Consider the following 7,859-nt stretch of genomic DNA (forward strand, 5'->3'; position numbering starts at 1 on the left):
CTTCTGGAGCTTTTCATCAACATAAGCTATCGTAGGCCTGGCCGGCCAAGCAGGTCCTGGAGGAGCCCCGGAACAAAGAGATCACAGGAGACCGTGAGATTCGGCTTCCTCAGTGCCCACAGTGAGCCAAAATTAGCTGTAGTGAGGAGAATTAGCTGTAGGGTATTACACTGTTCACTATGGAGATAATTCACGTGGAATTATCTTCAGCCAGATTTTCATCTGAATGGATAAATGGGAATACCATCTAAGTCCAGATAAATAGATCACTTCCATCTCATCCCCTCTAGGTAGATTAATCCCACACTTCCTCTTCACACAAAACCAGTAACAGGTCATCGATTTTGTGCAACAGAATGCTGCTTCTCTTCCTAAAGCCCCCATCGAAGAGGCTCCCAGCCACCATTCAATCATTCATCAAGTCTTATGATGTGCCAGACACAGTGCCACATGTGCCAGAACATCTATTATGTGCCAGACACTGTTCTTGAGACTGGGGATAGAGCAAACACTCATGAAGCTTATAATTCTAGCAGAAGAGGACAGTAAACAATGTCATCTCAGTAAGTATATACAAGTGTTTTCAGGTCATATTGAGAGCTATGAAAAATATAAAATATATTGAGAATAATGGTTGGTATTTTACTTATGGTGGTTACTTTCAGAAAAATAACAGTGGAGAGCCCAGGTTCGCTTGAATGAAGTGGAGAAGCAGGTTGTATGCCAAGCTGGGAGAAATTATCCCACACTGGGGAAAGGACAAGTGCAAAGCCCTATGATGAAAAGCCGCCAAGTGCAGAAAGCCTCATATGACAGAGGGCAAGATGGCCATGAGGTTGTGTCAGTGAGTGGGGGGGTGGGGAGACACAGGAGATCAGACTATATGGGGCCTTTTAGTTGTAGATTGGGAAGCCACTGGAGGGTTTTGAGCAAAAGAGTCATATGATCTGCTTTATGTTTTAAAAGGATCATGCTGGCTGCTGAGTAGAGAATAGAGGTTGAGGGATAAGAAAGTAAAAGAGCCCATAACAAGAAGAATGATCATGGCTGGAAGCAGGTAATCATATTGGCAGTGATGAGATCAAGCAGAATTCAAAGAGTGTTTTGAAGGTAGAGGTAACAGGACTTGCTCAGTCCATTTATTTCTGCAAATAATAATCACACTAACAATGATAGTAGTTAACATTTTTGAGTCCTTACTGTATGAAAATTGAGACACGGTGCCAATATTTAAATAGCATATTTTACTTAATATTCACAGAAACCCTGTGAAGTAGGTTCTATTATCTCAGAAAAAGAAACTGAAACTCAGAGAATAACAAGGAACTGTGCTGGGTGCACAGTGGCAGAGGCAAAGATGAATAGGATGTGAGTTTATTTGAACCCCAAATGTTTAAATCTTGGGGATAATACAACACACATCTAAACAAACAAGCAAGAAAAAAATGCACAGCAGGAAGTGAGAAATAACTTGAGGAAAGACTAGATGAGGTGCTGTTATCTAGATGTGGACAGGATTCTTTCCAGCTGGGAAGATCTCATGAACAGGTGGTTTCTGAGTGGGTCCTGTAAAAATGAATATGATTTTGATGGCAGTAATGAGTAAGGACATTTGAGACTGATAGAAGAGTACATACAATATGTAGTGATGGGGAAAGATAAGGTACTGCCAAAGGACAACGTGTTTTCTGGTATGTCAGAGAAGTAGAATGTGTTAAGGGAAGCTGAGTACCAGAAAGATCCGGGTGTCACAGTTTGTGTAGGATGTTTAAAGCTAAACCACAGAGTTTAATTTTATCCAATAGAAGAGAACCCACAGAAGAGTTTCCATTTATTCATCAATTTATTCATTTATTCAAAAAATATTTCTTGAGTGCTTATTATAAGCCAGGTACTGTGCCAGGCACCTGGGATAAGACACAGTCCCTTCTGTCAAGTCTTTACATTGGGTGGATGTGGGAGGGACAGATGACAGAACAAAATGCATTGAGTGTAAGGATAATGTAAGTAATGCTTTTCTTAATGAAAATGAATTATATTTTCCAAAACAAAACAATTAGGAAAAGAGTGTCATTGTTTTAGACTTTGGTAAATCTCTCTAATATCTGGCTGATGGGAAGAATGCTGATTCTTTTGTTTGCTTCATATTCAATCTGTTGTGATATTATACAACGGGTAGCCTCTGAACTATTCCACTGTATACTTGTGAGAGAATGAATGTGAAAAGGAAAATAGATTTTTAGTATTATTATGAAAATAGTTTTGACCGCAGAGACTACTTGGAAATGTTTTAGGGAACCCCCAGAGGACCCTTGATCACACTTTGAGAACCGTGGCTCTAGACATGTTACTATTTCAGCAGCACCTTGGTACATGTGGCTGCAGAGCACTTGAAATGTGGCTGGTGCAAATGAGAGACAGGATTTCCAGCTATATGTAATTCAATAAACTAAAATTTAAAAACTGGAACAGCTTTTAAAATGTTTTGTTGTTGTTGTTGTTGTTAAACATGACCTTATAGTTTCGGTAGGAATACATTTCACTTTAACCCTTCAAAATTTAGCATCTGAATTGAGATATGCTGTACATGTTAAATACATGATAGATTTTGAGGACTTAGAAAAAAATAATGTAAGATGTTTCATTAATAGTTTTTATACTGAGTATGCTTTGCTATGATAATATTTTTGATATATTGGGTTAAATGTATTTTAAAATTAATTTAAGCTATATTTGTTAACATCTTTAGAATGTGGATCCTAGAACATTTAAAATGACATATGTGGTTCACATTTTGTTTCTCCTGGACTGTGCTGCTCTAGATGAATTTAGATGATGAAGGCTTTATGTGTCATGTAAAGCTTATTCTTTATTTTGAAGGTAATGTAGAACCATTGAAAAGTCTGAAGCAGAGAAGTGACATATCAGATTTGCATTTTAGAAAGCTTACTTTGGCTTCAGTGTGGAGCATGGACTGAAGAAGGAATCAGTTAGGGTTAGGAGGTGACTGCATTATTGAAGGGTGGGAAGACTGTGGCCTGAAGAAAAGTGGCTAAACTGCAGACATACGGCTGGGCGCAGTGGCACACGTCTGTAATCCCAGCACTCTGGGAGGCTGAGGCAGGCTGATCACTTGAGGTCAGGAGTTCGAGATCAGCCTGGCCAAAATGGTGAAACCCTGTCTCTACTAAAAATACAAAAGTAGGTGACATGTGCCTGTAATCCCAGCTAATCAGGAGGCTGAGGCACAAGAATCACTTGAACCCAGGAGGTGAAGATTGCAGTGAGCCAAGATCACACCATTGCACTCCAGTCCGGGCAACAGAGTGAGACTCTGTCTCAAAAAAAATAAATAAATAAACAAACAAACAAACAAACAAAGAAATGAATTGGAGACCATAGTGGAAAGATGAAATCAACTGGACTTGGTTCTTAGGTGTAATAATGGCATTTTGGTTATGTAAGAGCATGTTCTTACTTCTGAGCGATGCACACAGGAATCTTTAGGGATGAAGGGCCATAATGTGTGTAATTTACTTTCAAATGGTCCATCATATTCACACACACATACACAGTACATCTGTGAGATAACCAGAATGAAAAGGTAAATAGCATCTTAGTAGTATTATGAAAAAATATATATGGAGAGAGGGGAAGGAGAGAGAAAGCAAATATGAGACAAAATATTAGCAATTTTGAATCTACATGAAAGCAATCTAGTAAATGGTGAATCATTTTACTCTTCTTCCAACCCTTTCTGTAGGTTTGACAATTTTCAAAATAAAAAGGTGGGGAAAAAATGAAAAAAAAACTTCAAAAAGTCTTGGAAATCACTGATTAGATATGACAGAAACGGGGTGACTTTCTGGTTTCTTGCCTGGCAACAGAGTAGACAGCATTGTCATTCCCAAGACAGAAGTGCAAGAGGAGCAATGGAATTGGAGGGATGATGAGTTCAGTATGGAATACGTGGACTTTGAGAGGCTCTGGGCTCCAGCAGGCAATGTGCAAGCCTGAGGTTTTTGATAGGGAAATGTGGTAGAGATGCAGACATGGGTGTCTTTAGAATCTAGATGATAATGGAAGGTACTGGGGGACACTGGAGTATCAAGGGCATGTGTGGAGAATGAGAAGAGATGAGGTGTGAGGATGAAATCCTGGTGAACACTGACATTTCAGGGTCAGCAAAGAAGAATATTGGAGTAGACGACTTCCAAGATGGCCCACAACACTACCTCTTCATAGGAAGGCTCTTGTGTAGTCAGCTCTTCTCACACTGTATCAGGGTTGGTCTGTGAGACAAGAGGGGTGGAAGTGATGGCATGTCACTCCTGAGATTATGTCATAAAAGACATGGTGGCTTTCATCTTGGCTTGGTACATGCTCATTCTTGTTGATCCCTTGTTCTAGGGGAAACTGTCTATCATGTCATGGTAGGCTACAGGGAGTTCCATGTGGGGAAGAACTGAAACCTCCTGCCAACAGCCATGTGAGGAAGCTTGGAAAACCTTGGAAGAGTATCCTTAAAAAAAAGTTTTAAATTAAACATAAATAAATACATAAACAGCGCAATTGCAATCTCATGAGACAACCCAAGCCAGACAACTCAGGTAAACCATTCCACCCAGCTAAATTGCTCCAGATTGCTGACCCTAAGAAACTGCGTGAGTCCGGGTATGGTGGCTCACGCCATAAACCCAACCCTTTAGGAGGCTGAGGTGGAAGGATTGCTTGAGGCCAGGAGTTTGAGACCAGCCTAGGCAAATAATGAGAACCCCCATCTCTACAACAAATTAAAAAATTAGCCAGGCATGATGGCACATGCCTGTAGTGCCAGCTAAACAGGAAGTGAGGCAGGAGGATTGCTTGAGCCCAGAAGGTTGAGGCTGCAGTGGGCTGTGTTTGTGCCACTGCATTCCAGCCTGGGCAATGGGGCAAGATTCTGTCAGAAAAAAAAAAAAAAATCAAGAAACTGTGAGCGATTCCATGTTGTTTTAAGCTTCTGAATTTTGGGGTGATTTGTTATGCAGCAACAGATAACGAGACAGGAGAATCCTGAGCCTGGGATCATGAGAATATTTCATGGACGACAGCCTAGAATATGGTGGCTAATACTACTGAATGGTGGAGGTTTGGAATTTTCAACAAAGAGGTGATTTATCACCTTGGTGAAAGCAGTCAGGAGAGTAGGGGAGGGCAGAGACCAGATTATAATAGGCCAAAAAACAAATAAGAAAAGCTGTAATTTTGTCATTATCACATTTATGGAGGGGAAAAGTACAGTAAGTATCATAATCCCAATTTTAGGTATGAGAAACCCAAAGTCACATTGCAATTATGTGGCAAAATCCTCCTGACCGTTCCACTAGTGATATATTAAAGAATTTTCTCTGGTAGCATGGTGGCTCATGCCTATAATCCCAGCACTTTGGGAAGCTGAGGTAGGAGGATTGCTTGAGGCCAGGAGTTCAAGACCAGCCTACTCAACATAGCAAGATCTGTCTCTATGCAAATAAAAAATAATAAAAATAAATTAGCCAGGTGTGACAGTGCATACCTGTAGTCCCAGCTACTCGGAGGCTGAGGTGGGAGGATCAGTTGGGCCCAGGAAAGAGGCCAAGGCTGCAGTGAACCATGATTGCACCAGAACACTCCAGCCTAGGCAACACAGTGAGACCCTGTCTTTAAAAAAGATAATTATTGGCCAGGAGCGGTGGCTCACACCCGTAATCCCAGCACTTTGGGAGGCCGAGGCGGGCAGATCACGAGGTCAGGAGATTGAGACCATTCTGGCTAGGGTGAAACCCTGCCTCTATTAAAAATACAAAAAATTAGCCAGGCGCGGCGGCGGGTGCCTGTAGTCCCAGCTACCCGGGAGGCTAAGGCAGGAGAATGGCGTGAACCTGGGAGATGGAGGTTGCAGTGAGCCAAGATCGCACCACTGTACTCCAGCCTGGGTGACAGAGTGAGACTGTCTCAAAAAAAAGAAAAAAAGAAAAAAGAAAAGGAAAGAAAATTATCTCCACCTACATTCATTACTGTTTCTGGGAAGAGTTCAGTTTTTGCAACCTCGTTCCATTTCCAGTGATATTCTTAAATCCCTTATGATTGTGGTGACCCAGGCAGCTTTCCAGCTGGGATGCTCCTTCATCTGGTTCTGCCTAACTCACCCCTGAACCCCCACTGCCTTGGGTAAGTCCTTAGAAAGAGAACTGACAAATTAAAGTGAGAGATTCTTTCATTCATCCCATAGCAATTTATTGAGCTTCTTATAAGAGCTTCAGCTACCTGGCTAGCATTCTTAGACAGGGCAACCAACTTGTCGTTGGCAGTTTTACATATGAAGTCAGCACTCCACAAGCAAAAGAAAATCTGCCTTAGCTTCCTAGAGAGGGGGGCCCTACTCAAGGTTAAACAGAGCACAGTAAAATTCAGCAACTGCAGCATCAACAAATGAAGCAATCAGGGTAATCATTCAGCAGTGATTAATAGCAACATCTCTTCTTGGGTCTCAGACGTGAAGCTATACATAGGTAGCTATTCCTAGCTCTAACTCTATTTTAATGTATTTGGCCTTCAGTCAATCAATTCACCTTCCTCTGACCCATACAGTCTTCCCCGCGAAAGGTTTCCCGAGTAAGGTTTGCCCTGGGGGTGCAACCCACTTCAGACCTGCTTGAGCTGCACCGAGTGGCCACATGGTGTCATAGTCACTCTCTCTGGCTTTGGAGTCAGACATGCCTGTATTTGGAGTCCAGCTCTGACATGTTAGCTATGTCACTTTGAGCAGATTACTTTTTTAACCTTTTCCATCCTCGGTTTCCTCATCTGAAAAAAAAGGGGGGGGGCAAGGGATAATATCTACCCTCATAGTATTACCATAAGTATAACAGGAAGAAAAAGATGTAATGTAAAAAATGACTGCCATATTTCTTCATTCTAGGGGGGAGCAGGATTCATCACAGAGGTGCTTCACTCATTTGTGGAGGAATAAACACTTTTTTCAACTTTTTTGGTTAAGAAAAGCAGCTGAGGATCTAATTCTCAGCTCCTCCTCTGATCTCAGAGTGAGAATAGCCCAGAATGGAGATGTTTGTTCAAAAGAGTTAAATTTCCTTTGTGTAATAAAGTAACAGTAATCAGATATTTTCAGGGAGAGGTGGAGGGCAGTAGAGAGATGGAGGGGAAGAATTGGGGAAAGAGAGAAATGACTGCAGGCAGGGCTCTGGGAGGCAGAGCAGCCAGGAAAAAGGATGCTGGGCATGCTAGCGTGATGATTTTCAGCACTTCCTGGTCTGAGTGGTGCTGTCACAATCCTATGTTGCCCTGACCTTTAGTAAAAGTCTTCCATGCAAAATGACCTTATGTCCTGGGGCTCTTTGGGGAAAGAAGGAAAGAAGGGGACCGCTTACCATGAATGAGAGTGATGTGATAAGAGGACAACATTGTCAGCGGGCAGGTGAAAGTGCCCGAATTCAGTTGGAGCAGGAATTCATAAGGAAAAGTGATCACAAAAAATGTCAGTCCATCCCCCAAGAGTCTCTGGAAATCTTGGCTGGGTGTGGTGGCTCATACTTGTAATCCTAGCACTTTGAGAGGTCAAGGCAGGAGGATCACTTGAAGCTGGGAGTTCGAGAGCAGCCTGAGCAATAAAGCAAGACTTCATCTCTACAAAAAATACAAAAAAAAAAAAAAAAATTCAGCTAGGCATGGTGGCTGTCACCTCTCACCCCAGACACTCAGGTGGCTGAGGCTGGAGGATGACTTGGGCCCAGGATTTCAAGTCTGCAGTGAGCTATGATTGAGCAACAGAGCAAGACTCTGTCTCAAAGTAAAATAAAAAAAAAAAAAAAATATAT

This window comes from Rhinopithecus bieti, unplaced genomic scaffold (assembly GCF_001698545.2).
Source record: "Rhinopithecus bieti isolate Rb0 unplaced genomic scaffold, ASM169854v2 scaffold_15813, whole genome shotgun sequence".
In the NCBI taxonomy this organism is placed as follows: domain Eukaryota; kingdom Metazoa; phylum Chordata; class Mammalia; order Primates; family Cercopithecidae; genus Rhinopithecus; species Rhinopithecus bieti.